Source organism: Canis lupus, chromosome 32 (genome assembly GCF_048164855.1).
Source record: "Canis lupus baileyi chromosome 32, mCanLup2.hap1, whole genome shotgun sequence".
Classification (NCBI taxonomy): domain Eukaryota; kingdom Metazoa; phylum Chordata; class Mammalia; order Carnivora; family Canidae; genus Canis; species Canis lupus.
The window spans coordinates 14,186,518-14,214,383 of record NC_132869.1 but is presented as its reverse complement, the minus strand read 5'-3'; the positions used below and the strand labels follow the sequence as shown (position 1 = coordinate 14,214,383).

Genomic DNA, 27,866 nt, shown 5'->3' with positions numbered 1-27,866 from the left:
ACATTTAGCAAATGGGATCGTAATAGGCTTCTGTGAAAATGTGAAATTTGAATCTCCCAAGGGAGCTTCAAATGCAGGTTATGAGGCATATGTGTAAATTGGGTCACAGCCCTCTACTTGATTATATGTGGAAATTCAAAGATTTCTGCAGTGAATGTGTATAAAATAAGCTTGTTCCATATCTTGACTTAACTTTGCCTTTGTGTTTACTTTTCTACCCTTGACCTTCCTGTGGATTCTCTGCTTTGTGTTGTCCATATATGGATTTATGTTTTTGCTTTAAAATCAAATGCTTAACGTCTTTTAATGTCTGCTTGTAAATACTAGTTACTCCTCAGCTCTGTGGTAACCTTGAGAAAATAGGTGGAAAAATCAGCCTTCGTACATAGTTGTATTGCTCCTTATCAAAGAATTTTTTTTCAAGTTTATGGTCTATTTTAGGAAAACATTTAACTTTATTTTTCTGTGAAACAGAATTTAACCATAGCTTTTTAAACACAGTAAAACCCATAATGGGAAGGAATTGTGGGGTAAATAGTCACCATCCATTTAGTTCTAACGAGCAGTAATGATGATGTGTTTTCTTGTTAAAGCTAATGAATGTTAAAAGTATTTCCATTTTTTGAAAGGCAAAACTGAGAGTTGCTAGAGCTAAGCAGGATATCCAAGAGAGAAAGAATGACAGGCAACAAAGAGTGGAAAGACCAATAAATCTTTAAATCTTCAGCTTGGTAAGAAAGGACATAACACATTACAAAATCTGCATCTTTTTTTTTTTTTTTGCAGACATTTAAATCTAACTGTGACAGTTTCTTACAACTAGCACATGTATTTTTAAGAAATTTTGTTTCCAGACCTTTGAAATAATCTGTGATTACAGACTACTGTATATGGTACTAATATGAAAGTTTTAGCAGCATTATTCATAACATCCAAAAAGCAAAAACAACCCAAATGTCCATCAACTGAGAAATGGGTGAATAAAATTCATACAATGGAATATTTTTTGGCAGTAAGAGGAAATATATGTTGCAGCATAAATAAGTCTTGAAAACATTATGCCAAGGGAGGTAAACCAGTCACAAAAGACCATGTGTTGTTTGATTCTGTTTATATGAAGTGTTCAGTATAAGCAAATCCATGGAGATTGAAAGTAGATTAATGGTGGTCTAGGGCTGAGAAAGAGAGGATTTTGGGAAATGGGGGTGACTGCTAATGGGTGCAGAACTTATTTTGAGTATGATAAAAATGTCCTAAAATTGTGGCAAAGGTTGCACAATCCTGTGTGTCTGTATACTAAAAATCACTGAATTATATGCTTTAAATGAGTGAATTATATAGTGGATGAGTTATGTCTAAATTAAACTGTTTAATCTGTCTATCCACCTCCTGTAACTCAATAGAGTGATAACTTGAATACTGAAAAGTTCGAAAATGCATGTTGTGAGGGGAGGTAGGTACAAGGACAAAGACTATATTATACAGACTGTATCTAATCGGAACTATTCCATAAAACTTCACAATTTGAATAGAAGGATTTTACCTCCTTCCAGGGTAAAAACTATCTCATGGTCATCCTATTTTCTCTCTTTCTTGAGAAACTCATCCTTTATTGACCTGAGGTCTCAGAGGCTAGCACTGTTGTAGCTGATGAGTCAAGTGGACACCCCTGCGGGCTGTGTTCCCAAAGCTATAGTTAGATTAGGGCAAATGGCATTCAATATATCAGACGCAAAGGTATTTCTTCCTGATTGACCATAGGTATCTTCTTCTCCTAGACTCTTTCTTTGGACAACAGAAGGAAAATCCCCTAACCAAATCCTTTGGGATTCTCTTCCCTTCTCTCTCCTAGTATCTCAGGGTATGACAGTAGAGCAAAGCTTTCGCTCCAAAGTTGTCATCTTCTTTTATCCATTTCCTTTCTTCATTCCTTTTAAGTTTCCAAGCCTTGGACCCAACGGTTATAACTGGTGAGCTTTTCTGATTTGTTCACTCTTATAGACACACACAGTAGAACTGAGAGCATGGCCATTTTCTTTGTCCTGTTGCTTGTCTAAGTGATCCCCAAATGAGTGAGTGAGCCCTTAAGTCCAGCTCTAACCAGCCACTTGCTTAGTAGGGTGAGTAGGCTGTGGATTGGAAAACCTTTTAAACACTCACAAGGTTACCTTTGAAATACTCTTATCTGCAGCACAGAATGGAATTCCACTTGGGAGTTGCTGAAGACTCTCATCTTCAAACAAGCAAAAAACCAAACCAAAACAACAACAACAAAAAACCCTACATTTCATCCCAAGGTAGGTCATTTTCTTTGCTTATTTTTCCTATCAAAGAGTAGTCTATTTAGGAAGTCTTCATTTCTTTACCTTGATTTCTCCATGGCCCTTTAATTTAACTCTTATTTCCATTGATTTGTCAGATGTATTACCAGAAATAACATTCTTCTAGATTGGAGATCTCCTTCAGACCAAAACCCTTATTCCTCATTTTATTTGACTTCAGTGGTAGTAGTCCTGACCACTCCCTTCTCTGAACTTTCTTTTCCTTTGATTGGAAGGAATCCAATTATGCTTATTGAATCCAATTATGCTTATTGGATTCAATTACATTTTCTCACACAGAGTATCCAGGCTTACTTCTTACCTGTCAGCTGATCCATCTTTGTTTCTTGCAATGCACTGCATATTTCTTTCATCCTCTAACTGGAGTGTTTTTTTCCAGGCTGTTCATGTTGGTAAATGACCATCTGTATCTTGTTTATATTTAGACCTTGTGGTCCAGGGTAGTAGATGTGTCCAAGAGGTTAAAGGTACTTGCAAAAAATGCATAATGGTACCAAGTGGGATGCTGCTGCCACTGAATGTTGATGTGGCAATCACTATAACAATCAATTAACATGGTTTTTCGGGGATCCCTGGGTGGCTCAGCGGTTTGGCGTCTGCCTTTGGCCCAGGGCGTGATCCTGGGGTCCCGGGATTGAGTCGGGCGTCGGGCATGGAGCCTGCCTCTCCCTCTGCCTGTGTTTCTGCCTCTCTCTCTCTCTCTCTCTCTCTATCTCTCTATCTCTCTCTCTCTCTCTCTATATATATATATGTATGTGTATATATATATATATATATATATATAATGAATAAATGAATAAATCTTTAAAAAAACAAGACAAAACAAACATGGCTTTTCTACAAGTCAGTAGTGCAAAGCTTTTCAGCCCTCCAGACCTTAACCCAGGGTTCTCTAGCCTTTAGGTAACTCAGAATCATTAAAGATAGGTTCAAATAGATTTCTATACCTACTCCAATCCTGTGATTCATACTTTAAGTGGGTCCCAGGAATCTGCAGTTCTAAAAAGCATCCAAATGATTCTGATGCAGTTGGTCCAGCCATCATTCTTGGAGGAAACAATGCCACAATACCCTTTCTTTTAGTTATAGGCTATATCCCTAGAGAATAAAGGCAGAACTAATAGTCATTTGCAAAATATAAGTTGTCTAGGACCTGAAATATATCTGTTTCTGAAATCATAGTACTAACCACCTTATATTTGTTCATCCTCACCCTGGGAAAAAATGGATTCATTTCCATTTTTTATAGTGAAGGTCTAAAAGAAGCAGGCAACCAGTTCTCACTATCAGTTTATTACCACCTTCACAGGAATTTCAGAATTGTCTGAAAGAGTCCTGGAATCCAGAAGCACCCAAGGGAATTAGCAACAAGAAATATATAGTAAGTAGGTTAGTTAATGAGGTTATGGTGTTAGGTGTTGTTTCACATTAAGATACTCTACTACACATGCATTTTGGGGAAAACGTGTATATCCTCTAATATTTTGACTTGATTTAGTTTGATTTCATACATGGCCTGCTATCCACAAGCTTTCCCGGTGCTCCTTCTCCTGGGGATAAAAGCCCTACAGGATTATGTGAATAGCTGTCCAACCCCAAAGCTGATTTCTCCAGGTTGGCATCACAAACCCTGAAGGACTACTTTATTTATAGCTGCAGAAGCTAGTTCTCTTGACTAGGCTCTTTAGCCTCACAAATATTAAGAATCCAGAAAAATCAGTATTCTTTTCTTATAGCAATGTCTTTAGGAGATAGAATCTTAAGCTCAGAAGTCAAGCCTCCCATGGCTCACATCTGCCTGGGGAGATAATCACCTCACATGACGTCTTGTTGACATGGTTGTCACGTTGTTTTGTTACAAGAGATCTTGGTTGTGGAGTGAGGTCAGTAAGGTTAATAATGTAGGTGTGGTTTTTAGTTCAGAGGGGCAACTTGACAGTAGCTTCTATTTTTAAATGTACTAGGAGAAAGTATATTGTATTCATAGAGTATGTGTTTTATTATTAGTGACTTGAATGTATCCTTGAGCGTTTTCATATACCCTAATTATTTCTAGTACTACAGATTCCATTTTCTGCTAGGTGACAGTGTGGATGCAAAATTGTGAATAAGGAGGCATCAAATACAATCAGGCCATCAAATACAATCAGACTGGATTTCAGCTCTAGTGAGTAAAATTTAAACTTTCTCCCCTCTGTCCTCCATCTTTTAAGATGAAAAACTTTGGAATATACTCTAATGTTGTGTTTCTGTAAAGTTGGCAAAAATTGCTTACTCAGAATAGTTTGGTTGAACTCACACAAGATTATCTTTTTAGATATTGTGGAATCTTTTGTGATTCTATACAGAGTATTCAGGGTTGTTTAAATGCGGTTTCAATGCCAGAAATAGTGTTATAACTGCTTCTCTGGCAAGCCTGAAACCAGCCCATGGCTGGCCTCTCTATGGTAGTTGCAAGAGGACAACCAAAGATAATGCTTTCGTATCTTGGATACTGGTAAGCTTTGGCAACAAACAATCTCCATATCTCCTAAGGGAGTCAGCCTATCAAGCTAATTTTGAGGAAAAGAGAGTAGAATGACGGCTATGAGTCAGAATAGGGGCCAAGATTCCCAATGTTGCTTCTTTTCCTCCATTCTCTAGAACTGAGGACTGCACTTTGTTTTAACAGTGTCTTTTTGCATAAACATGTAATGGGAATTCCATGTGTGTCAGAGAAATTAGTTTGACCTCCCAAGGGAGGTCATAGTAGAAAGCTTTGGTTTGGTACTCAAAATGTAGTTTCAGGATCAGCAGTACCACATCATCTGGGAGCTTGTTACACTCCATAAACTCGGGCCTCATCCCATACCTGCTGAATCAGAATTTCTAGTTTAACAAGATCCCCAGGTGATTTTTATACCTTTTCAAATTTGAGAAACATTGACATAGGGAGTTATGGCTATATATTTTTACTGGTCATGACCCCACTATTTTCCAAGCTTTTTTGATTGTTAAAATGGTTGTGAACATGTCAGAGCTACCAGAACTACAACATATTGGTGTGAGGGAGGTGTTTATATGTGGGGGTGATAGGCCTTCCATGCAGAGGCCATATAATACCCAGCATAAACAGTTCTGATGATATTGTTCTTAATCTGGGACCATGAAGGATAGTGTCATATTTTTGATATCTGACTACTGTCTTGCTCTACTTGGATAGAGACATCAAGAAAGTGGAAAACAGTTCACAGTTCTTTATAAAACACACACCTTTACTGTAAATAGCAAATAGTTCATTTTGGAAACAAAAAGGGCAATTAAATTTTTGTTTAAAAAATTGAATATAATTGACACACAAAAAGGATACTTTTAAAATAAAGTTTCGTTTTGCATCAAGTTTGTAGATTTTTTTTGGGGGGGGGAAGGTCACTTTGTCTAAGTGTGCCTGATATAAATGTCTATTCTAATGTGTGATGTTTAAAGGAATTAAGTGAATGTGAAAAACCTAGGCACTAAGGTGTGGAGTAGGGTGTCCTTTAAGTCAGAGTTGTGGCAGGGTCTCTTTAGTAGGTATCAGGAGCATCAGGACCACTGGTGAGGAAGGTACTCTTGCAGTTGGGGCTTATAGTTATCCAACTCTGTGGGGAAAGGGAGACCCACGGCTTTGGCAGAAGCTCGCTCCTGGATTGCTTTTCGACTATCATCTCCTTTTGCTTTCTGTTCAGGGAAGAGTTAAATGACCAGGAAGAGTCACATAGGCATTGAAGCTTGGACTTTTTATTTTGTTTTTTTGTCACTCTGAACTTTTGGGAGTGTGGCATTTCTTTTTTGGCTGCTTTAGGCATCTGGCTCCTGCTGATGCATATACCAGAGGGTCAGGTCAGGCCTGTGTGCTGCAGGTCCTTTCTCCTGTACTTTAAGAAGATGACATTTTACATCAGAATGCAGTACACATGTCATTCAAAGGCCATTCTGAAGCTTCTGGAGCCCAAGCAATCACTCAGTTTGTCATGGCTGCAAATATTTGAAAAGTCAAATCCATGTATGGAACAGTTTGTTAGGCTGCTGGTGGAGGAAAACAAGAACAAATTGAAATTAGTTGTTTGGAGGAATATTTTGGCATGGTTTCTCTGAAGTTGGGTAAACATAATTTGTCCATGTATCCATCTGGGCGCACAGTAGCAGTCCTTCTGCCCACAGAAATAATTTGTACACATCAGACAAGAGTCTGAATCTCCATGACATGGGTAGACTGTTACTGTGTATTTGTTTGTACACACTCATATATTATCTCTCTCTATAGTATTCAAGATAGAGTCTCCCCTGGGGCTACCTTGCTTTCTCCAGAGAGCTGTAGTCGGCTCTGGCAGTATATTCTACTTCTTCAAAGGCTAGTATACATGTCAGGCTGATGGGTGCTCTGCTTCTTGTCTGCCTAGCTTGGATGCTATCACAGCCATGGTATTCTAGGGCTTCAAATCTGACCTAGGGTAAATCTTATGGCCTAGACTTCTTGCTCAAAGCCTCCCCTAGAGAGCATGTTTGAGAGGAAATTGACACCTTTAGAATTTTTCACTAAGCCTGAAGTTCCTATCAGGTGAGGGTAACTATTGCTTTTCTCTCCTTAGCTTTACTATATCCTCACTCACCCACCTGGCAAAGTGATTTTTACCATTAAAAGTATAAGTTTGTTTACTTCAGAGAACAAGGTGGTTTTATTGGACTTCTTATTCTCTCACTAGCTTTTATGGAGAGAAAAAAAATCCTGTCCCATAAACTAAAATTATAGCATTATAATGTTGCATCATCATATCATTTGATTACCCATTACAGTAAATCCATGAATAAACCCTTTATCACATCCTTTCTCTGCCTTTTGGCTGTTGATTTACTACCATGCATTTCATACTTTCCAAAGCAGGCCCCATACTTTATTGTCTAAAGCATCATAAGCATGAGATGTGGTGAGTGTCACTCACTATCATCCCTCCTTCCTACTGTCTTTTTTCTTGCTTCTGGCATTTCCCAGTGAGTGGTGGACCTGTGTGACAGTTGGAATTCACAATGGTGACCTTGAGCATACACTTGTGGTTTATGAAATTGGTTGGCCAAGGACTGCCTCTTGAAAATTTTCTTCTACAAAATTTATTTCAAAGAAACATACTATTGGATCAATTCTTTAGTTAACATTGGGGAATTTGCTTCATTATTTTTAAACATATAGGAAAAGTGCTGCATATGTGATCAAATAATTCAACTTGAATTAGAATGATGAACATAATTTACTCTCACATTTGTGGATGACATGTAGGTCAGCCTTCTTGGAGTCTGTTTTGGATTTAGGTGGGCTGTCAAGGTCAGCCAATGCTATCTTTGACTACAGCAAACATATAGTTGGAGTGGCTAAGGCAAGAAGGGGAAGAAGATAGGGTCATTCCTCTACTTCTGGGTTTCCAGTCAGTTATGCCAGGAAGAACAAGGTAGCTGAACTCTTAGAAAGCTCCAGAGCCTTTCCACATGGAATGCATTTGGAGAGGAAAACAGAATTTAATGAAGGTCAGGAAATGTAAGCCAGAGAGAAGATGAAGTACAGGTAAATCAAAGCCTGGTTCAGCAACATCTGCCTGGGGTTTCTTCTTAGGTGTGAGGCTAGGGATGGGTGGGGGGTGTCATTCATGAAGTTATGCTAAACAGTCTGGGGAAACTGTGAGTCCTCTGGGGATATTTGTTAAACATGCGGACACTTAGGCCTGTCTCTCAGAAATTCTGATTCAGTAGATCTGAGGTGGACTCTTGGAATCTGTATGTTTACAAGTGCTCCAGGTGAGTTTTATGATTGGGTAATTTTGAGAAGCACTCTGCTGCTAGACTATATTTATTTTGTTGGATGGAGCTCTGTGTTGGCTGGCTCCCTAGGGGTCAAGTGAGTGATGCATAGTGAATCACTGAATCATAGTATATCCATGGTATATCCATAGTAAATCCATGGGTATAATAATCTCATGGATACCTTCTTTTTTTTTTTTTTCATGGATACTTTCTAAAGAGGTCATTTCAATATGTCCTTCAATGAATTCTCCTAGAACAGTTTTTCAGCCCACTTGAAATTTGGTAGATGAACTTGGTCTGATTAAAGACAGGAAAAAGTACATCTCTGAACTCACTGCCTCTTCATCTTCCAAAATGTCTTTCAGAATATTGATGTACATATATTAGCAACTCACAGAGTAACTATTAGCTGTGAAATGAAACAGGAATCATAGGCTTTGAATTTACATTATGGACATAAAGCTTTTAAATATGTGTAGCCTAAAATAACATATGCCATGGTCAAAAGAAAATGTTAAATAAAATGGAAAATAAAACTCTTAGATTCCTGTACACTGATGGTGGATGATTTGTGCATGGTAGGGGCTTGAAAAACACTGGAAGATTTCCAACACCCTGGTAAGTGGAAATTTTGTGGTTAAGTACAATATTTATGTGTTAGTTAGGACTAGCTGGCTACACAGGTATCTGAAGGAAACTTCTAGCCTTAGTAGAAAGAAGGGCTTTCTTGGGGCAGACCTGAGAACAAGAGAGCAACTGGGCTTCAGAGAGAGAATAAAACTAGGGAACAAATAGGAAGCTAGCACAGATCTAAGGGGTGCTGATGCTCCCTTTCCATCTGCTTTTGTATTCATATTTACTTCTTATTTATATACAGACCTGGTTTCTCTGTACTACTCTCCATTTGACAGAAAAATGACTACCTGATTGCACCTAACTTTACATGTTACAGTTCCAGCCTCATGGAGACATTGCCTTGGCTGTTCTCATGGTTCCTATTCCAAACCCACAGGAGGGGAGATCCGATTGGCCTGGTTTGAGTCACATCCCTGGGGTCATGGTAAACACAAGGCTCCTAGAGTCCATGTTTCTGGAGGTGGGAAATGGAATATAGAGATATAATCCATGAGAAAGGAATATCCTTGTGAGATGATCTGCTTGCCCCAGAATACAGCCACTACAATATATTTTGTTGAAGATTTTTGTGATTATTGTTTTCAGTGGGGCTAGACTGTATCACTCCATTAAGTTATTCTCATGGTTGCAGTGTCTCATCACCACAATACTGCTTCCCTTCTGTGCTTTTACATGTGCTAACAGATTTATTCATTCCTACCCTTCTTTGCCTGACTAACCTTTATTCATGTTCAAGTTTCAGAATAAATGGTTCTTTTTAGGAGAACTCATCAGTCAGTTTTCCTTGTTTCTCTATTTACCCCTCCCATTTTCCCCCACCCCTGATCAGATCAAGTTTTTTGGCATATAGGAGGAAAGGAAAGAGTTTAGAAACAATGTATATCCTTGAAAGTAAGCTCTAGGCTCTGTACTGCCTACCTAAGTTATACAAGTCTCTGTGCTAATTCCTGTATGGAATAAAATGGGGCAAGATGGGGGGCTAAAACAAATACACAATTACTATCATATGTTGCAAAATAAAAGTTCCAGAAGAACAGCATAGAGAGAGAGAGAACATTTGATATGGGATCATTAAAGACTTTATGAAGGACATTTCACTTGAGACTAGCTATGAAATATAGGCTGAATTTCTGGAAGATGAGTTGGCACTGTAGAGAGGATTCTAGGTACAGAGGTCAGAATAAATAGGAACACGGATGTAGCAAAATTCACAGTGTGCAAAACTCATTGCATTAGAACAGAGGGTAAAAGTGCATTAGGTACTTAATCTACAGTGGGTCAGGGATCCCTGGGTGGCGCAGCGGTTTGGCGCCTGCCTTTGGCCCAGGGCGCGATCCTGGAGACCCGGGATCGAGTCCCACGTCGGGCTCCCGGTGCATGGAGCCTGCTTCTCCCTCTGCCTGTGTCTCTGCCTCTCTCTCTCTCTCTGTGACTATCATAAATAAATAAAAATTAAAAGAAAAAAAATCTACAGTGGGTCACTTAGCTCATATCCTCTTATGGATAGAGTGAAGAAATCAGGCTGAATTCCATTGACAATGGGGAACCATTGGCAGATTTTGGACAGAGGAATTTTATATCATTAGAATGTAAGTTCCACGAAGTCAAAAATCCATGTGTCTTCTTCTTAGAATTTTTAGGGTTTAGCATCTGACATTGAAAATGTGTGCTTAATAAATATTTGAGACTCCACAAAGGATAAGAACTATATTTCATTTTTATTTTTAATTTTTTAAAAACTTCATTTATTTGCAAGAGAGAGAGCAAGCGAGTAGGGGTGAGGTGCAGAAGGAGAGAGAAAGTCTCAAGCAAACTCCTCAGTGAGCACAGAGTCTGACACAGGGCTCCATCTCATGACCCTGAGATCACAACCTGAGCAGAAACCAAGAATTGGTTTCCTAACCCACTTTGCCACCCGGGCATCCCCAGAACTATATTTTAGCAACATTAATCTAGCAGATACTATATAGAGTGAGTTTACAGGGGAATACCAGGAGCTGTGAGACCAATTTGAAGTATTGCACTATGAAAGTAGAATATGAAGGACAGACAGACACAATAAAGGGAAGAGACCCTTTCAGTAAAGGACTAGATTTCCAGAAAAGACTGCAGACCAAACAAGACCTACAAATTACTGTTTTATGAGAGATATATATGAAATATTTAGTTCTCCTTTTTTTTTAATTTAAAAAAAGATTTAATGGAAAGAGAGGGTAGGAGAGAGGGGCAAAGGAAGAAGGAGAGAGATTCCCAAGCAGAGCATGACACAATCCTGAGATTCTGACCTGAGTCAAAACCAAGAGTCAGATGCTTAACCGACCACACCACCCCAGTGCCCCAGTTCCCCTTGCTTTCTAAATTAAAAGTTGAAAACAAAAAACAAAACAAAACAAAATAAAAAGTTGGAAACATTAAACCCAAATCAATCAGAAGAGATTTTTATAACTAGATAAATATATATATATATATATATATTTCAAGATCAGCTTCTCTTCCATCCCTGTGCCATATAAGGAGATTCTCTGTTGATGTTGCATAGACGATGTCAGGCCTGAGCTTTACCCTAAAATTCTTTAATATGTGTGCCTTTTTTTTGTATTTTTTCCGTCCTCTTTTCACTGAAGAGAAATGGGAAAAGAGGAGAGTAGAGGCTCAGGTAGCACACATTTGTAAAGCAAAACTGTCAGTTAACAGAACTTCCTGTGAGCAGAAGGAAATTAAAAGTTAAAACTGGCCTCCAGGGCTACCTGGGTGGCTCAGTGATTGAGCAGATTTTGCCTTTGGCTCAGGTCGTGATCCCAGCGTCGTGGGATCAAGTCCTGCCTCCGGCTCCCCAAGGGGAGCCTGCTTCTCCCTCTGCCTCTGTCTTTCTCTCTCTGTGTCTCTCATGAACAAATACATAAAATCTTTTTAAAAATTGGCCTCCAGTTTCCTTTCTTAAAAAACGAACTAGGGGCAGTCCCGGTGGCGCAGCGGTTTGGTGCCGCCTGCAGCCCGGGGTTTGATCCTGGGGACCCTGGATCGAGTCCCACGTCAGGCTCCCTGCGTGGAGCCTGCTTCTCCCTCTGCCTGTGCCTCTGCCCCGCCCCTCCCCCCCCGTGTCTCTATGAATGGATAAATAAAATCTTTTAAAAAAATAAAAATAAAAAAAGTACTTAAAAAAAAAACAAACTAAAACAATGAATAAGGAAAAATGAAATTTCGTGTTAAAAAATGAGTAAGGAAATAACTGCCATGTTTCTAAGGGTGTAGAAACGTGTGTACTTCCTAAAGCTAACCTTCATGAACTTATTAGCATCGTAGGACTCTTTCTGTCACTGATTCCCATCTTTCTCCATCATAAAATCCTATTCACTTTAATGTGCTGTGATTTTTCTTCTACAGTCTCTTGTGCTTAGAAAAGAAGAGCTAAGTTTGCCAGGAAAGGACTCAGTATGGACTTACTGTGAGCCCTTGGCTAGGTACTGGTGATGTGGAGTCTTATAAATTGTTTGTTTCCTGTGCTTGAGGAATTTATCATCCTGGTTGAAGAATCAGGCCATCTGTATATATAATATATATGTATAATATTACAAAGCAGATGTTAAGTGCCAAATAAGCCTGATTTCGTAGTGTTTCATAAATGGATCAAAACCACCAGTCAGGTACACTGCACCACTTAAGTGGATTTAATTTATCATTTTCTGCTCCTTAAGGAAAACACTTAAGGATTTCCTAAAGATCTCATTGAGAGAGAAAATCATGTTTGACAAATTAAATAGAATACAATTATTAATAGCTTACAGTTGCTATAAATTGATCTCAAATGCTTGGTACTTGAATAATGAAACAGTTTCCTTGATTTATGTTGTAACTCCATTGCCAAGTGTTTCCATAGTTACACTGTTCTTTGTGCAAGGTCCCCAAGCTGGTTGTGTTAGTCTCAAATTGCCCATTTTCTCAGATTGCATATTTGCAGTCTTTAGCACTGGGAAGAATTTAGTAGTTGCAGTAAGGATTCATAGGGATCTTTTAAAACATTCAAAACAGGGAAGGTAGAGTGATTAAAATATAGCACTTTCTTTGGAAATGAGTACAATAAGACTTAATTTAAACACACACATCTCCAGGAGAAAATTGCAGTTATTCATCTCTCTGGTAATTCAGAGAAGGCTTCTGCAGCATTTTGTCTCTGGTAAAAAAGTATCTTGAGCTGACTGTTGTGGCTAAATATTGTATATGCTGAAAGATAGTTACACATCAAAATATAAACTCTGGCTATCACACGCATAATTAAGACTAGTATAGCATATATCGGGCATCTACAAAGAATATATGCACTAGGTATTTTATTTATATCATCTGGATGATTTTATGGGTGGGTGTTCTGAAGCACAAAAAGATTAAGGAATTTGCTTCTGGCCTGGAGTCTCATAAATGGGATCTAAAACAGTACCCTGATGTATTTGACATTCACCAATATCACAATTTTCAGATTCCTGGCATTGTCATAGTCTGCCTTTGGTATGAACTTCACAGTAGCCAAGTTTAAAATGTGTATTGGCTGGAGTAGAATTTCCCTAAATCAGAGATTTAGTTCAAGTGAGTGATAAAAGTGAGCATACCGGTGAGGGTGTGTGTGTGCGCACTCATGCATACACTGCTGAGGAACACAGTGTTGGAGGTTTTTGCTGTGTACTTTTAAGATAAAAGTAAGGGGGGGAAAACAAAATTTTATTATGCTCTTATAAGCACAATCAGCTGCTTTTTCATCTCCTCAGCCCTTAATGCACTTCTTGACTTACTGTATTGTGGACATCTTCCAGTGAGATTCTTGTTATTCATTACTTCCTGATTATTTTCATTTTGCTTGGTCTGATTGCTGAAAAGCAGTCAAATAAAATGCCACCTATTAGAAAATGATCAACTGTTTAAAGGAGAGCCGGCATGCCTATCTGTTTCTATCCTGGGATCTCACGTGGCAAGGTGTGGTCAGTTCTACATTATGCATACGCTTACCTTTATAATAGTTTTTCATAGGGTTTTTTTGCTTTCTTATTTTACATATAAGAATGGACTGCTGGTTTCTTTTTGGGGTGGTGAAAGTGTCCTAAAATTTATTATGGTGACAGTTGCACAACTTTGTGAATACACTACAAACCATCTATTTGTATACTTTAAATGGGTGAATTGTATGTGAATTATTTCTCAATGAAGTTGTTTAAAAAATTGTTAGATTCTTGTCTATCTTGTAAACTAGAACATAGGTAACTTCCTTGAAGAGCAGATTCTAGGTCTGTCTCTCCAAACCCTCAGCATCCATCATAAAAATTAGTGCATGGAGTACCTGGCTGGCTCAGTCAGTAGAGCAGGTGACTTTTTATCTTGGGGTTGTGGGTTTGAGCCCCACGTTCGGTGTAGAGATTACATAAAAATAAAATCTTTTTAAAAACAAACCCAACTAGCACATAGATGTTCACCAAATATTGAGTAATGAATGAATCCCTAAGTAAGTGCTATGTAATGTCCAGGATAAACTTTCTATACAGGAATCACTTCAATTATAGCCATGTTTAAAATCCATGTAAATATTGGGCTTCCAATTTTTATATTGTTTGTACATTCAAAAAAGTTTGAAAATTGCTGGCCTGGAATACTGAGTTTTATTCTTAAATACAATTGACCTCCTTCAGTGTTTGGAGTGGTGATAATGATGTGATGATGATAGCTAATATTTATTGAGTACTTTTTAGTCAAAGAGTTTTAAATATATATTAACTCATTTAATCCTCACAAAAATTTGCTGTAGGCTCTGATCAGATAAGAAAATTGAGGAAAATTTAACCTGCATGACATCATGCAGGTAGTAACTGGTAGAGCCAAAATTCAATGTGGCTCCAAAAACTGCACCTTTTTTTTGTTAATAGATTTTAGTTTTTGGAGCAGTTTCAGTGTGGAGCAAAATTGAGTAGAAGGCACAGAATTCCCCTGTACCATCTCCCCCACTATACTTGCATAACTTCCCCCTTTATGAACATCCCCCACTAAGTGGGGGAGTGGTAAATTTGTTGCAGTTGATGAGACAACACTGATACACCATAGTGACCCAAAGTCCATAGATTACAGTAGGGTTTGCTCTTGGTGTTGTAAATTCTGTGGTTTTGGAAAAACATGTAATGATGTGGGTCCACCACCATAGTGTCATACAGAGTAGTTTCATTACCCTAAAAATGTAGTGTGCTCCACCTAAAAACCCACAGTTTGAACTAGTACACTAGGTTGTCCCTTAATGTTTAATTCCATGTATTTCAAAACTTCCTTTCCTGTTTCCCTCTGCATTCACAGCATGTATCAACTGCACTGCTCTTATATTTTTTATCTTATATTGTTTTTAACTGATATATTTTTTAGTTTTCTGTGAACCCCACTTATTCTATGTGCTTATAAAACCTGTGAGGGTAGGGACTCTTTGTCTCTTTTTAACCCTGACGCTGTGTGGCCCCTTATATTATAAAAACCATGAATGGTGATTTTGTATGGTGAATGGAGATACTCTTCATAGTAGTACTCTGTTAAGGCCATATGCCTTTCACAATGCAGATGTTTAATAAAATATATAGTTACTGTTTTTTTAATGACAGACTCATCCTTCTCCCTCATCCTTGACAGTTCTACCCTTTAAATACCTCCACGTTCTATCAATAGGCCAATCTCCCTTTTTAAAAAGTCTGGTAAAAGATGCATAAAACTTACCATTGTAATCATTTTAAAATACACAATTCAGGGATGCCCGGGTGGCTCAGTTGGTTGAGCATTTGCCTTTGGCTTAGCTGTTGATCCTGGGATCCATGTTGGGCTCCCTGCTCCGTGGGGAATCTGCTCCCTCTGATCCTTCTCCCCTCTCCTGCTTTCTCTCGTTCAAATAAATCTTTGAAATAAAATACACAATTCAGTGCCATAAAGTACATTCACCATGCTGTGTAACATACATACATACATTTATTTATTTATTTATTTATATTATTATTTATTTATTTATTTATTTATTTATTTATTTATTTATTTATTTATTTATAAGAGAAAGAGAGAGAGAGACAGGCAGAGGGAGAAGCAGGCTCCATGCAGGGAGCCCGACGCGGGACTCAATCCCAGGACTCCAGGATCACGCCCCGGGTGGAAGGCAGGCGCTAAACCACTGAGCCACCCAGGGATCCCTTGCCCCAGGACATTTTAATCACCCTATAAGGAAGCACCACATGTATTAAGCATCATTCCCTGTTCTATTACCCCACAGCCCCAGGGAACCACTAATCTGCCTTCTGTCTCTATGGACTCACCTAATCTGAATATTTTATATCGATGATACCATGTAATATATGGCCTTTGGTTTTGATCTTTCACTTGGCATAAAGTTTGCAAGGTTCATCCATGTTGTAACATGTAGTGCTTCATTCCTTTTAATAGCTGAGTAATATTCCATTGTATGAATATACCACATTTTGTTTTTCCATTGATCTGTGAATAGATGTTTGGGTTTCCACATTTTGGCTATTGTAAAGGAAGTTGCTATGAACATTCATGGACAAGTATTTGATACCTGTTTTTAGTACTTTTGCATGTATATCTAAGAGTGGAATTACTGTATCATATGGTAATTTTATATTTAGCTTATTGAGTAACCTCCACTATCCCTTTTATAATGTTATATTGTGTAACACATATAGATAGTGCTACTTGTATTGCAATTAAACACCTCCCTTTCTCTACTATAGCAAACTGTTCAGCAGGCCTTCTCAGGCTTACCTTCTAAACCCTTCTTTAGAATTTACACTTAAATCATTAGACTCTGAGTATATCTGACCAACCACTTGCTAATTATGTGACTTGAGCAAGTTATTTAACCTGAATTTTAATTTTATTTAAAAAATTTTTTTGAAAGACTTTATTTATTTATTCATGAGAGACAGAGAGGCAGATACATAGGCAGAGGGAGAAGCAGACTTCTGCAGGAAGCCTGATGTGGAACTCGATCCCAGGACCCTAGAGTCACACCTGAGCCAAAGGCAGATGCTCAACCACTGAGCCTCTCAGGCACCCCTTAGTTTTATTATTGATCAAAGTGGGGAATAATCTCTATGTGTAGTTTTTATAATAATTAAGTGAGGTAATACATATAAAGCTCTTAGTTATGTGCTGGCACATAAGGGCTTAATAAATCTAGCTATTATTAATAGTCTTCTAACTTGTCTTTCTTCCTCATGTTTGGTTTCTTCAAATCCATTAGCCATACTGCTGCCAGAATAATTTTTCTAAAATACAAATTTGATCATGTTGCCTCCCTACATTTTTTTCCAGCTTCATTGAGGTATAATTGACAACTACTCCTTTACATCTTCTTATAACTCCATGCCTACAAGATAAAGTCCAAACTCTATAGCTTGATTCAAGACCCTCTGACTTGGCTTCTCATGTAGCCCATGATATTTTCAAAACCAGTATCTGCATACCCAACATCCACAGGGTTCCCATAGTGTCAGGTCATATGTTTACTCTTCTGTTTTTTATTTAATTTTCTATTTTGGCCTCTAAGGAATTCCCTTTTTTCTCGAAAACTTAGCTTTGTATTTAAAAGGGTGTTTGTTATATTCTGAGTTTCTTTGAGTTTGGTTGGGAAGGTTTTTCAGATTATTTGGTCCACCTTATTGCCAGAAATAAAAAGTCCTTTTTTAAGTTCTAATCTTATTTCCTAGCTTTCTTCTTCGCCTCTCATTTAGAACAACTCTGGGGCTAGAATTGGGTTCAATTCATCTTTATATTCCTAGGGTCTGGGGCAGAGTGCTTATACAATATCCGTTTAATGAATTAATGCATATTCTCCAGGCTACAATGTTTATTTGGAGTACTTGTTCACTTTTAAAAACTCAAAACAAACTAATGCCTACAGTTGTTAAATAAGAATCTATATAAATTGCAGCTGCTGAGTGAAGTTTGTGCATATGGGAACGTTTTCCTGTGGCCATGTTAGATTTCCATGGGTAATCGCTTTTTGCTCAGATCACAGGCATTTAAGTATCCTGATCCCTGGTTTATACATGTTGTTTCTCCAGATTGTGTACTGTAGTCAAAATCTTTAAGCAGAATTATAATTTCCATGGGAATGATGACCTCTGAGTTTTGTAACTCAGGAAAGTGTTCTTAGAGTTGCTGTCAATTATTCACTAGAGACATAATAATTAAATGAATGTCTTACATTTCTATAGTTCTTTCAAAAGAACAACTTTATTGAAGTAGAATACACACCATACAATTCACCTCTTTAAAGTGTAAAATTAAACAGCTTTTAGTACATCCACTGAGTAGTATAGCCATCACCACACTCACATTTAGCACATTTTTAGTACTCCAAAAAGAAACCTTATATCTGTTTCCAGTCAGTTCTTAGACTGTTCTTCCCTTCACTTGGCAACCACTAATGTACTTTCTGTCTCTTTAGGTTTTCCTATTCTGGACATTTCATGTAAATAGAGTCATGCAATATGTGGTCTTTTGTGTCTGGCTTCTTTTACCTAGCATAATGTAAATTAAGATTCATAATGTAAAATAAGATTCATCCACATTGTAGCATGTATCAGTACTTCTTTCATTTTCATGGCTTAATAATATTCTATCGGATGGCTATCTTACTTTGGGTCAATCCATTCATTAGTTGATGGCTAAATTGTTACTACATTCTGGCTGTTATGAATAATGTTGCTACCAATATTGTACACAAGTGTTTGTGTGGATACATATTTTTATATCTCTCTAGTATATATCTATGAGTGGAATGGCTAGATCATATAGTACTTCTATGTTTAATCATTTGAGGAACTGCCAGCCTGTTTTTCCATAATTCTTTTAACTTAAAATAATAGTTACATCTACTCATTTATCTTTATAATATCTTAGATATTTAAAGAATTGTAGTCTCCATTTTAGGAATCAGAAAACCAGGGTACAGAAAATTGAAATTATTTGCCTGAGGTCACACAGTTAATAAGAGGCATGTCTCCTAACACCTGTGTTGGCCATCTTTCTCTTTGAGCTTCTAGCTGTCATACATATCCAGCTACAGATATAAGGTGGGGAAAATATGGCTGAATAGCAGTCCACTGAAAATATTAAGAAGTATAAATCTTACAAGTTAATCTAATCTTAGGTGTGTTAAGAGAAACATCCAAATGGATGTTTGGAACAAGGAGGATATAATCCTATTCCTAGCACTTAACTATCCCATGGCTAATATGTTAGTTTCTATCTGGGATGATATATTTTCAGGTACTGTCAAGCTGGAGTTTGTTCAGATAAGAGCAGCCAATGAAATGATTAAACACCATGATATAGGAATAAGGTTAACAGGTGATTAGCCTGGAGAGGGGAGAAAACTTACAGGAATGTAATAGCTTCTTCCAGTAACAGAAGATGTATCATGTGGACCATGTAGAAGAAAGGTTTAGATCTGTGCTGTGTTGTCCCAGAGGGAAGAAGCAGGAAGTTGCAAGAAGATAGATTTGTTTCAACATTTATATCTGAATTCATATCAGAATAATTTCTGAAAATTAGAGTTAGTTGAAAATGAATTGGGCTGCCTTGGGATTTCACAAATTTTTTTTAAAATCAATAACAGTATCCAAACAGGAGCAAGATGACAGCTACTAGGGGATTCTATGATAATTATTCAGGCATCCTAAGGTTGCATTACATGATTTTTAAGGTCTCTTTCAACCATGAGAAATTCTTTCAAGTGTAAAGTGTAAGAATACAAAGGTGGAAGGAGATTACAATTTGCAGAACGGTGGGTATATATAATGTCAGGATGAGTGAATCATTATCCTCTTGACATTTGGTAGTCAAATCATAAAATTTGAGAACAGTGAGGGACCTCATTGATTACTTTGTCTATGCCCCCTCATTATATAGACAAAGGCACCCAGATACAGACATTATTCAACTTGCCTGGTGTCAAATACCCAGTTATGGCAGAATCTGGATGAGACTCCTCTTGTTTAAAAATAAAAAAATTATTCATTTTAACAATTAAGAGAAAATACAAATAACTTACTGGATAGAAATACAAATCCAAGACTAGGTTATGACTAGCTGCTTAATGTATTATTAATGAAAGCTAGATATGTTCAGGATGTCTTTCTAACCTTTAGAGGACAATATCAAAGAGCGTGAATGACAAGCTTTACCACAAAACTTACTCTGGTCCCGCTGTCAGAAGATATGAAACTGAATGAACCATTGATTTGACACAGTATGGCCTTTTAAACTGCTCTATGTCTTTGTTTTTTCTCTCTTTGCTTTTTGTCATTGTTTTTGAATGTTCTATTATTTTCATAGTTTGATCCCACTGATCTTGTTTTATTCCAGGTTCACCTTTATCTCAGCGTCTTTAATGTCTAACACAACAAATGCAGTAAACAGTAAACCATTCAAGGCTTTTAAAGCTGATAACAGTAAAAATACAAAAGCATTCAAGAACAATGAAATAAAAGCAGTAGGGAGAAAAATCCTGGGCTTGGTTGAAGCTTGGCAAGAGGCATGTCAGCCCAGTCATGAGGCCTGTGCAGGACTGCTGAGGTAGTCAGGTTGGACACAGATGTGCTAGCAATTCTGTCCTCAACATAGTATGAACATGTTGTAACAGTCAGTAACCATATATGGTTGCCATGAGAAATGGAATCTAACCTTGATCATTGTTTTGAGTATTTTAAAAGGATTTTCTCAAATCATTTTTCTTAAAATGGATGCTATTTTAAAAAAAATGAATGCTGTTTAGGGCACTGGGAACATGTTGACTCACTCTACTCTTCTCCTTGGGATTGCATATCTTCATCTTCCCCATGACATCCTGAAGAAAGGATAGTTTGAATACTTCCAGTTCTTTTTCATTGTTTTATTATCACATGAAATATCCTGTGATATTTATATATTCCCACATAGGCCCAATGATTTTTTTAAAAAAAAGGTCATTTTAATCTGTCTTTTAAAGCATATAATCAGAAAGTGTTTGAGAAGCTTGTCATAAATTATGAGCAGTTTCAGTGAGTCACTGACCAAGTATCTCCAGCCACAAAATCCTGTGAAATTCAGTCTCATAATTGTATCACACTCCTTTTTTTTCTTTTTTTAAAAGATTTTATTTATTTATTCATAGAGACACAGAGAGAGAGAGGGGCAGAGGCACAGGCAGAGGGAGAACCAGGCTCCATACAGGGAGCCTGACATGGGACTCGATCCAGGGTCCCCATGATCAAACCCCGGGCTGCAGGTGGCGCTAAACTGCACCACCGGGGCTGCCCTTGCATCACACTCCTTTGGTACCATTGTTGGAGTCGGAATTCACTGGGGGAAACACTAACTTAATTGCCAAACTTTATCTCTTCTGCCTTCAGCACACCTGCAAAGTACTTATCGTAATGGGAATTATGCTTGTTCCAAGGAGAGGCTATCCTTGTGAATTAGCCAATTAGCCAATGTTCCATATCTTATCTTTCATTCCCAAGCCTACGAATTTTCTTTTCCAAGTACTGACACTTGTGAGCTTGAAAATTGAAGTATATGTATTTCTTTGCTTGTTATCTCATCACTGCATAATATGACCTTCAGCAATGCTTTCAGGAAGCGATTATATATGTCTGGGTTTAGAAAAATCTGCATAATGCATGTGGAAACTGATTTTTTAAAATAAATTTTAAAAATCCATCTCAGAGTGTTTCTTGGTACATGAAACAAGGTAGTCTTCCACATAAGTAAAAGAACACTGGAATGAAATTTGTACAACACGTGTTTCTGAAAAGTCAGCACATTTGGCTGTCAATTATGGACAAAATCACCAGAAATAAAACACTAGTCCCTCCACTGAGGAAGATTGATTGTCACATACCAAGTATCCTGGCTGATCTAGAATAGTTCAGTATAAGGAGTGGAGAGGATCTCACCACCAGAAAAGTCATCTGAGAGTACTTTTTAAAATACATTTGTTTGTTTTTTGCCATTGCAGATTTATTCTTGATTAGTGGATGAGAGTGTATTTGAAGATTAACTGCAACCTTGAAACTCACTTTTCTTCTCTGTGTTCTGATGTGGGCTAGTGGGTAAAAGTGGACTTTATTTTATAGAGTTAACATGAGCAAGAGAAAACATTCATAAAACTTTGGTCTTGGGACGCCTGGATGGTTCAGCAGTTGAGCGTCTGCCTTCGGTTCAGGTCGTGATCCCGAGGTCCAAGATTGAGTCCCACATCTTGTGGGGTGCCTGCTTCTCCCTCTGCCTGTGTCTCTGCCTCTCTCTCCCTGTATCTCTCATGAATAAATAAATAAAATCTTTAAACAAATAAACAAAAATCTTTGGTCTTAAGAATGGCCATTTAGGAAAGTTAAGTTGTTATGTTGTCACCAAAGTACCAAGAAAATTAAAGAATTTATAAGAAAAGCAAATTTCATAGTAACTTTAAAGCCTATTGCCATTTCTTGGATCACAAAAGGCCTTATATATTCTGACGTTTTGGGTTCACTTTCCTTCCTCATTGTCCTCTGAGGCTGTGTATGTGCAGCAGATGGACCAGATTGTGGCACAGCTGACCCATTAATTTTGACCATATTCATTATTAAAAACTTCCATTGGTTGTGTGGCAATTCACATCAGTCCCAAAGATGGCCAAAATTAATGGAGTTTTCAATACCTTATAGGCCATTCATTTATGGCACAAAAACAAAGACAAAATGTCAGTTAAGAATTCTATTTGGGGAGAGATATAAATCAGTTTGAGCACAATATTTAAACATATACTAGTAATATATTAATCCCCTGAGTTCTTAAGCCCAGAGAAAGAATCTCAAAGGATCTTAGTAAATGTGAAATGTATTATAAGTAAAGGAAAGGAATGGACCATAGTTCATTTTTGTATGTGAAAGAATATAACTAGTGACTTCTTTGTGTTTATTATTACTGGCTTATTGCTGGATTCCACCTAACAGTCTCTTTGTTTCCTGGAACAGACAATCTCAGATCTCTCAAAGAATCCTAGTGCTCATTTGCTTTTCATTATGTTAAGTCGGTGATCTTTGTGGTAACACATACTTTCCTAAGTTTGTAGTTGAGGGTTTTAAGCAGTCAGTAAAGGCTGAAAATTAAAGGAGAGAAAATCTAGAGCAAACTGTTCAAAACTAATCAGTAGGAAATTATGTAAACTTAATTAACTAGGGCATCCAGGGAAGGGCTATAGAATATAATGAAATATTTTTGAAATGAGGCAAAGCAGCCAAACTAAAACAGGGTTAGTTGAAGTGTTTCCAAAAGGAAGGGAGGGAATATCCTCCCTGCATAAGGAGCATTGCTTGACCTTGTACCTTATTTTTGGCTGTGATGCTCTGTGCTAGGGTTCTCAAGAGGGGGTAAGTGTATGAGCAGAGTCTGGAGCTGAGTGAACCAAAAAAATGGCAAGTTCTGGCTTGAACTTTTTATTAGGTGGTGTTCATGTAGTAAAATGGATTCTGAAATACATGATAGTATAGCTGCAAACCTCTGACCTCTCATTTACAAATGAGCCAAAATGATTAGTCAGGATTTAGAATAAATCTGTAAAAATTGAGTGTAGGTACACCAGATGGAGAAGGTTCTCTCTCTAGTGCTCAGATTCAGTTCAATTTTTAAATTCCAACTTAAATACTTTATTTTAAAAAATTCTTAACATTTTAATTCCAGTTGGTTAATGTACAGTGTTATATTAGTTTCAGGCATACAATATAGTGATTCAGCCCTTCCATACATCACCCTGTGATCATTACAACAAGGACGTTCCTTCATTTGCATCACCTATTTCACCCATCTCCCACCCACTTCCCCTATGGTAACCAACTGTTTGTTCTCTATGGTTAAGAGTGTATTTCTTGGTTTGTCTCTCTTTTTATCCCCTTTGCTTGTTTTTTTTTCTTTGCTTGTTTGTTTTGTTTCTTAAATTCCACATATGAATGAAATCATTTGGTATTTGTCTTTCTCTGACTGACTTATTTTGCTTAGCATTATACTCTCTAGCTCTATCCATGTCATTGCAAATAGCAAGATTTCATTCTTTTTTGTGGCTGAATAATATTCCATTACGTACGTGTGTGTGTGTGTGTGTGTGTGTGTGTGTGTGTGTGTGTAATTTTATTTTTTTAAGAGAGAATATGGAGGATAGAGGCAGAGGGAGAGAGACTCTTAAGCAGACTCCGCATCCAGTGCAGAGCTCAACACTGGGCTTGATCTCATGACCCTAAGATCATGACCTGAGTCAAAATCAAGAGTTTGAGCCTAACCAACTGAGCCACCCATGCGCCCCCTCATCTTCTTTATCCATTCATCAATCAATGGATACTTGGGCTGCTTCTATAATTTGGCTATTATAAATAATGCTGCAACAAACATAGATGTGGATGCATCCCTTTGAATTAGTGGTTTTGTATTTTTTGATTATGTACCCTGTAGTGTGATTGGTGGATCATAGGGTAGATCTGTTTTTAACTTTTAGAGGAAACTCCATACTGTTTTTCAAAGTAGCTGTATCAGTTTGCATTCCCACAAACAGTGTAAGAGGGTTCCCCTTTCTTCACATCCTCACCAACACTTGTTTCTTTTGTTGATTTTAGCCATTCTGACAGGTATGAGGTGATCTCTCATTGTAGATTTGATTTGCATTTTCCTGATGATGAGTGAAGTTGAGCATCTTTTCATGTGTCTGTTGGCCATCTGTTTGTCTTCTTTGGAGAAATGTCTGTCATGTCTTCTCATGTTTTAATTGGATTATTTGGGTTTTGGGTGTTGAGTTATATGAGTTCTTTATATATATTGGATACTAATCCTTTTTGGATATATCTTCTGTCTCTCTGGGACCTGGTGTGAGATGAGAGAATAATCTCTCCACTGTGTGTTCCAGGAGCTCTTCAGATTGCTGTTTCCACCACTATGTCTGTGTGTTGTTTCCCTGCCTCCTCTCCAAGAGCAGGCTTTATCCCAGTCATACCCACTGTCCTTTAAAATTCCAGGCTATAAGCCCTGCTGGTTCCAAGAACTCACGAAATTCAGGCCCAGTCATGTTCCAAGCAAACTGATGTGGGAATTTGTTTCCCCATGTACTCTCCTATGTGTTAGTTTGTCTCTTGGCCTTGTCTGTGACTGCAGCTCCCTCCCCATTACAGCAGCTATGATCTGTTTCTCTCCCAAACTGCGTCTGCTGCTTACTACCTTCTTCATTGTGGCCTCTTCTCTACCTTTAGTTGTAGAGTTTCTCCTGCCAGTCTTCAGGTCAATTTCTGGGGTATTTAGGTTGATTCGATAGTTACCTAGTTGTATTCAATGGTGAGCCTAGGGTTCTCCTTCTGTCACCATCTTCCCCAATTCAGTTTTTAAATTATTTTTTATTTTTATTTAAATTCAATTTGCCAACATGTAGTATAACACCCAGTGCTCATCCCATCAAGTGCCCTTCTTAATGCCTGTCACCCATTCACCTCTCCCCCCACTTCCTCCCCCTCTGCAACCCTTTTTTTTTTTTTTTTTGTTTCCCAGAGTTAGCAGTCTCTCATGGTTTGTATTCCTAGTTTTTCCCCACTCAGTTTTTATAAATATTTGTTGAACCCCTATTAGAGGTGTTGTCCCAATGCTGCATGGGACAAATAGTTGAGTAAGACATTCATTCCATTGTCCTTTAAAAGCTTACATCTGGGGCCACCTCTCTGCCTCAGTCAGTAAAGTGTGTAACTCTTGATCTCTGGGTCATGAGTTCGAGTCCCATGTTGGGCATAGAGACTACTTAAAAAAAAAAAAAAACTTACCATCTGTTATAATGAGACAAGTATACAATTAGCAAGCATACCAGGCAGTGGTACAAAATAATACCCCTATGTCAGAAGACTCTTAAATATCTATCTCTAGTCCTGTCTTCTTTCTTGAGCTCAATATCTGAATAGTCCACTGCCTGTTGGACCTCTCTCATAAATTCTTTTCCCCAATTTAAAAATTTTTGATAAAATACCTATCACATAAAACTTACCACCTTGGGCATTTTTAAGTGTACGGTTCAGTAAGTATTAAAGACATTCATAATGTACAGCCATCACCACCATTTATCTCCATATAAATTTTAGGACAGTGACATGCCTTTACTTGTGATCATTGAACTATTTTATAGGAAGTCCTTTTTGACATTTTTATACAAAATCTTTTTTTGAGATAATCTTCTTTAGCTTCTTTGAATTTAGGGTAAATGGCAGAGTCTGATCATTTGAGCCAGAATAAGGCTACGTGGGGTTCTTTAAACCCTAGAAAAAAAGTTATAGATACTTCCTTTCTAGAGTAATAGGGAGAAAAACTACATTAAAAAAAAAAAAAAAACAGTTAACATGCCTTTTGACTTCTAAAAAATACTAGGTGGAAAATAATCAGCTTTTGACCTTAGAAAAGAATTTATATCTGTTCTTGCCCCTCTGCTCCCATTTTCTCAATAGTCCTATTTTATTGCTTCGCAAATAGATAACTTGGGGGATTTTCTACATAGTCTATAACATACGCATGTAATATATAAGCTATAAAAACCTAAATCTTCGTGGCTACCTTTTGTTGTTTAAGGATACATAAGTCATGATAACTTTTAGATAAATCTTTCTCATCTTCATAACCTTCATGAAGCCTAGCATAGGCTTACTTTCCATAGCAGATGTTTTATAATTGTTTTCTAATGAAATTAAAAATTTTTTTTTTTAAATTTTTTTTTTTATTTTATGATAGTCACAGAGAGAGAGAAAGAGGCAGAGACACAGGCAGAGGGAGAAGCAGGCTCCATGCACTGGGAGCCTGATGTGGGATTCGATCCCGGGTCTCCAGGATCGCGCCCTGGGCCAAAGGCAGGCGCCAAACAGCTGCGCCACCCAGGGATCCCCAATTTAAAAATTTTTATGTCTACTTTTCCCTGTCCAATAATAGGCAGTGTTTGAAGGAATTTTTCTGACTTATTTTAGCACATCCAGTCACTTAGTTTTCTCCTTTCTCTGTTCAAAGGACTTATATTTGTTAATAATCACATTTTTAAATTTTCTAGACTCTATTTAATCATTCTGGTTAAAAAGTGAGAAGTTGGGGATCCCTGAGTGGCTCAGTGGTTTAGCCCCTGCCTTTGGCCCAGGACGTGATCCTGGAGACCTGGGATCGAGTCCCGCATCAGGCTCCTGGCATGGAGCCTGCTTCTCCCTCTGCCTGTGTCTCTGCCTCTCTCTCTCTCTCTCTCTCTCTCTCTCTCTCTCTGTGTGTGTGTGTGTGTGTGTGTGTCTCATGAATAAATAAATAAAATCTTTTAAAAAAAAGTGAGAAGTTAATATTTTCCCATCAATATTTTCATTTATTTGAATCATCAAATTTCTTTTGGCCTTGAACTTCAGTCTATTTTTTTTTTAATCTTGCAGTTACTTACCTGATTATTTACTTTGTAATACAATCTATGTAAGAAGTTATTTGCATCCCCTCTAGCAGGTAGAGTAAAATCAGATCTATTCTGGGGAAATTGTAGAGTGTTAGAGTCCAGCAGGAGCACCTCTGCCCCTCCTGCTGGGTCTAAGTGTCTCCTTTACATTCAGGACATGGTGTCTTCCTTTGGATTAAATCTGACTACCCATGTATTTCATATTCAAAGTTAGACAAGTTAAGTATTTGTAGGGTTTAAGTGAAAGTTCATATCTATCTTGCCATCTTTCTCTTGAAGTTAGTCACCAATCTACTGCAGAATGTCATTTGCTCATAAAAGGCAACAACCTCATCAATTTTACCTGATTAGTTTCCAGTAAGTTCCAAATTATGTAGATATTTAATTCTCTCTAACAGATTATTTAAGACAATCTGTTAACTCTAAAGTCCAATTTGAATTTTTTGTTATGAGTTATTGAAAAATAGTTGATGGGTTCACTGTATAGTTGATCTATTTTGGCTACAATAGCAGTGGAAAAAAGCAAAAATTATTAAGAAATGAATCATTTTACCATGCTAAAAAGGTATGAGCTTAGTACAAGAAATATATGATACTTC

General features: G+C 37.6%; 1 protein-coding gene across 6 annotated transcripts in view; it reads left to right on the top strand.

The window, feature by feature from the left end:
* FRMD5 (FERM domain containing 5) overlaps positions 1 to 27,866 on the top strand; it is a 310,956-nt gene that overhangs the window by 97,228 nt on the left and 185,862 nt on the right. The window contains exon 1 of one of the 6 annotated variants that reach the window (XM_072809621.1): positions 2,192 to 2,297. The exons of the other annotated variants lie outside the window; for them this stretch is intronic. The gene's annotated coding sequence lies outside the window, so the exon portion shown is untranslated. Of the gene's footprint in view, positions 1 to 2,191; positions 2,298 to 27,866 lie in introns of those variants that run through there. 6 annotated transcript variants of the gene reach the window in all.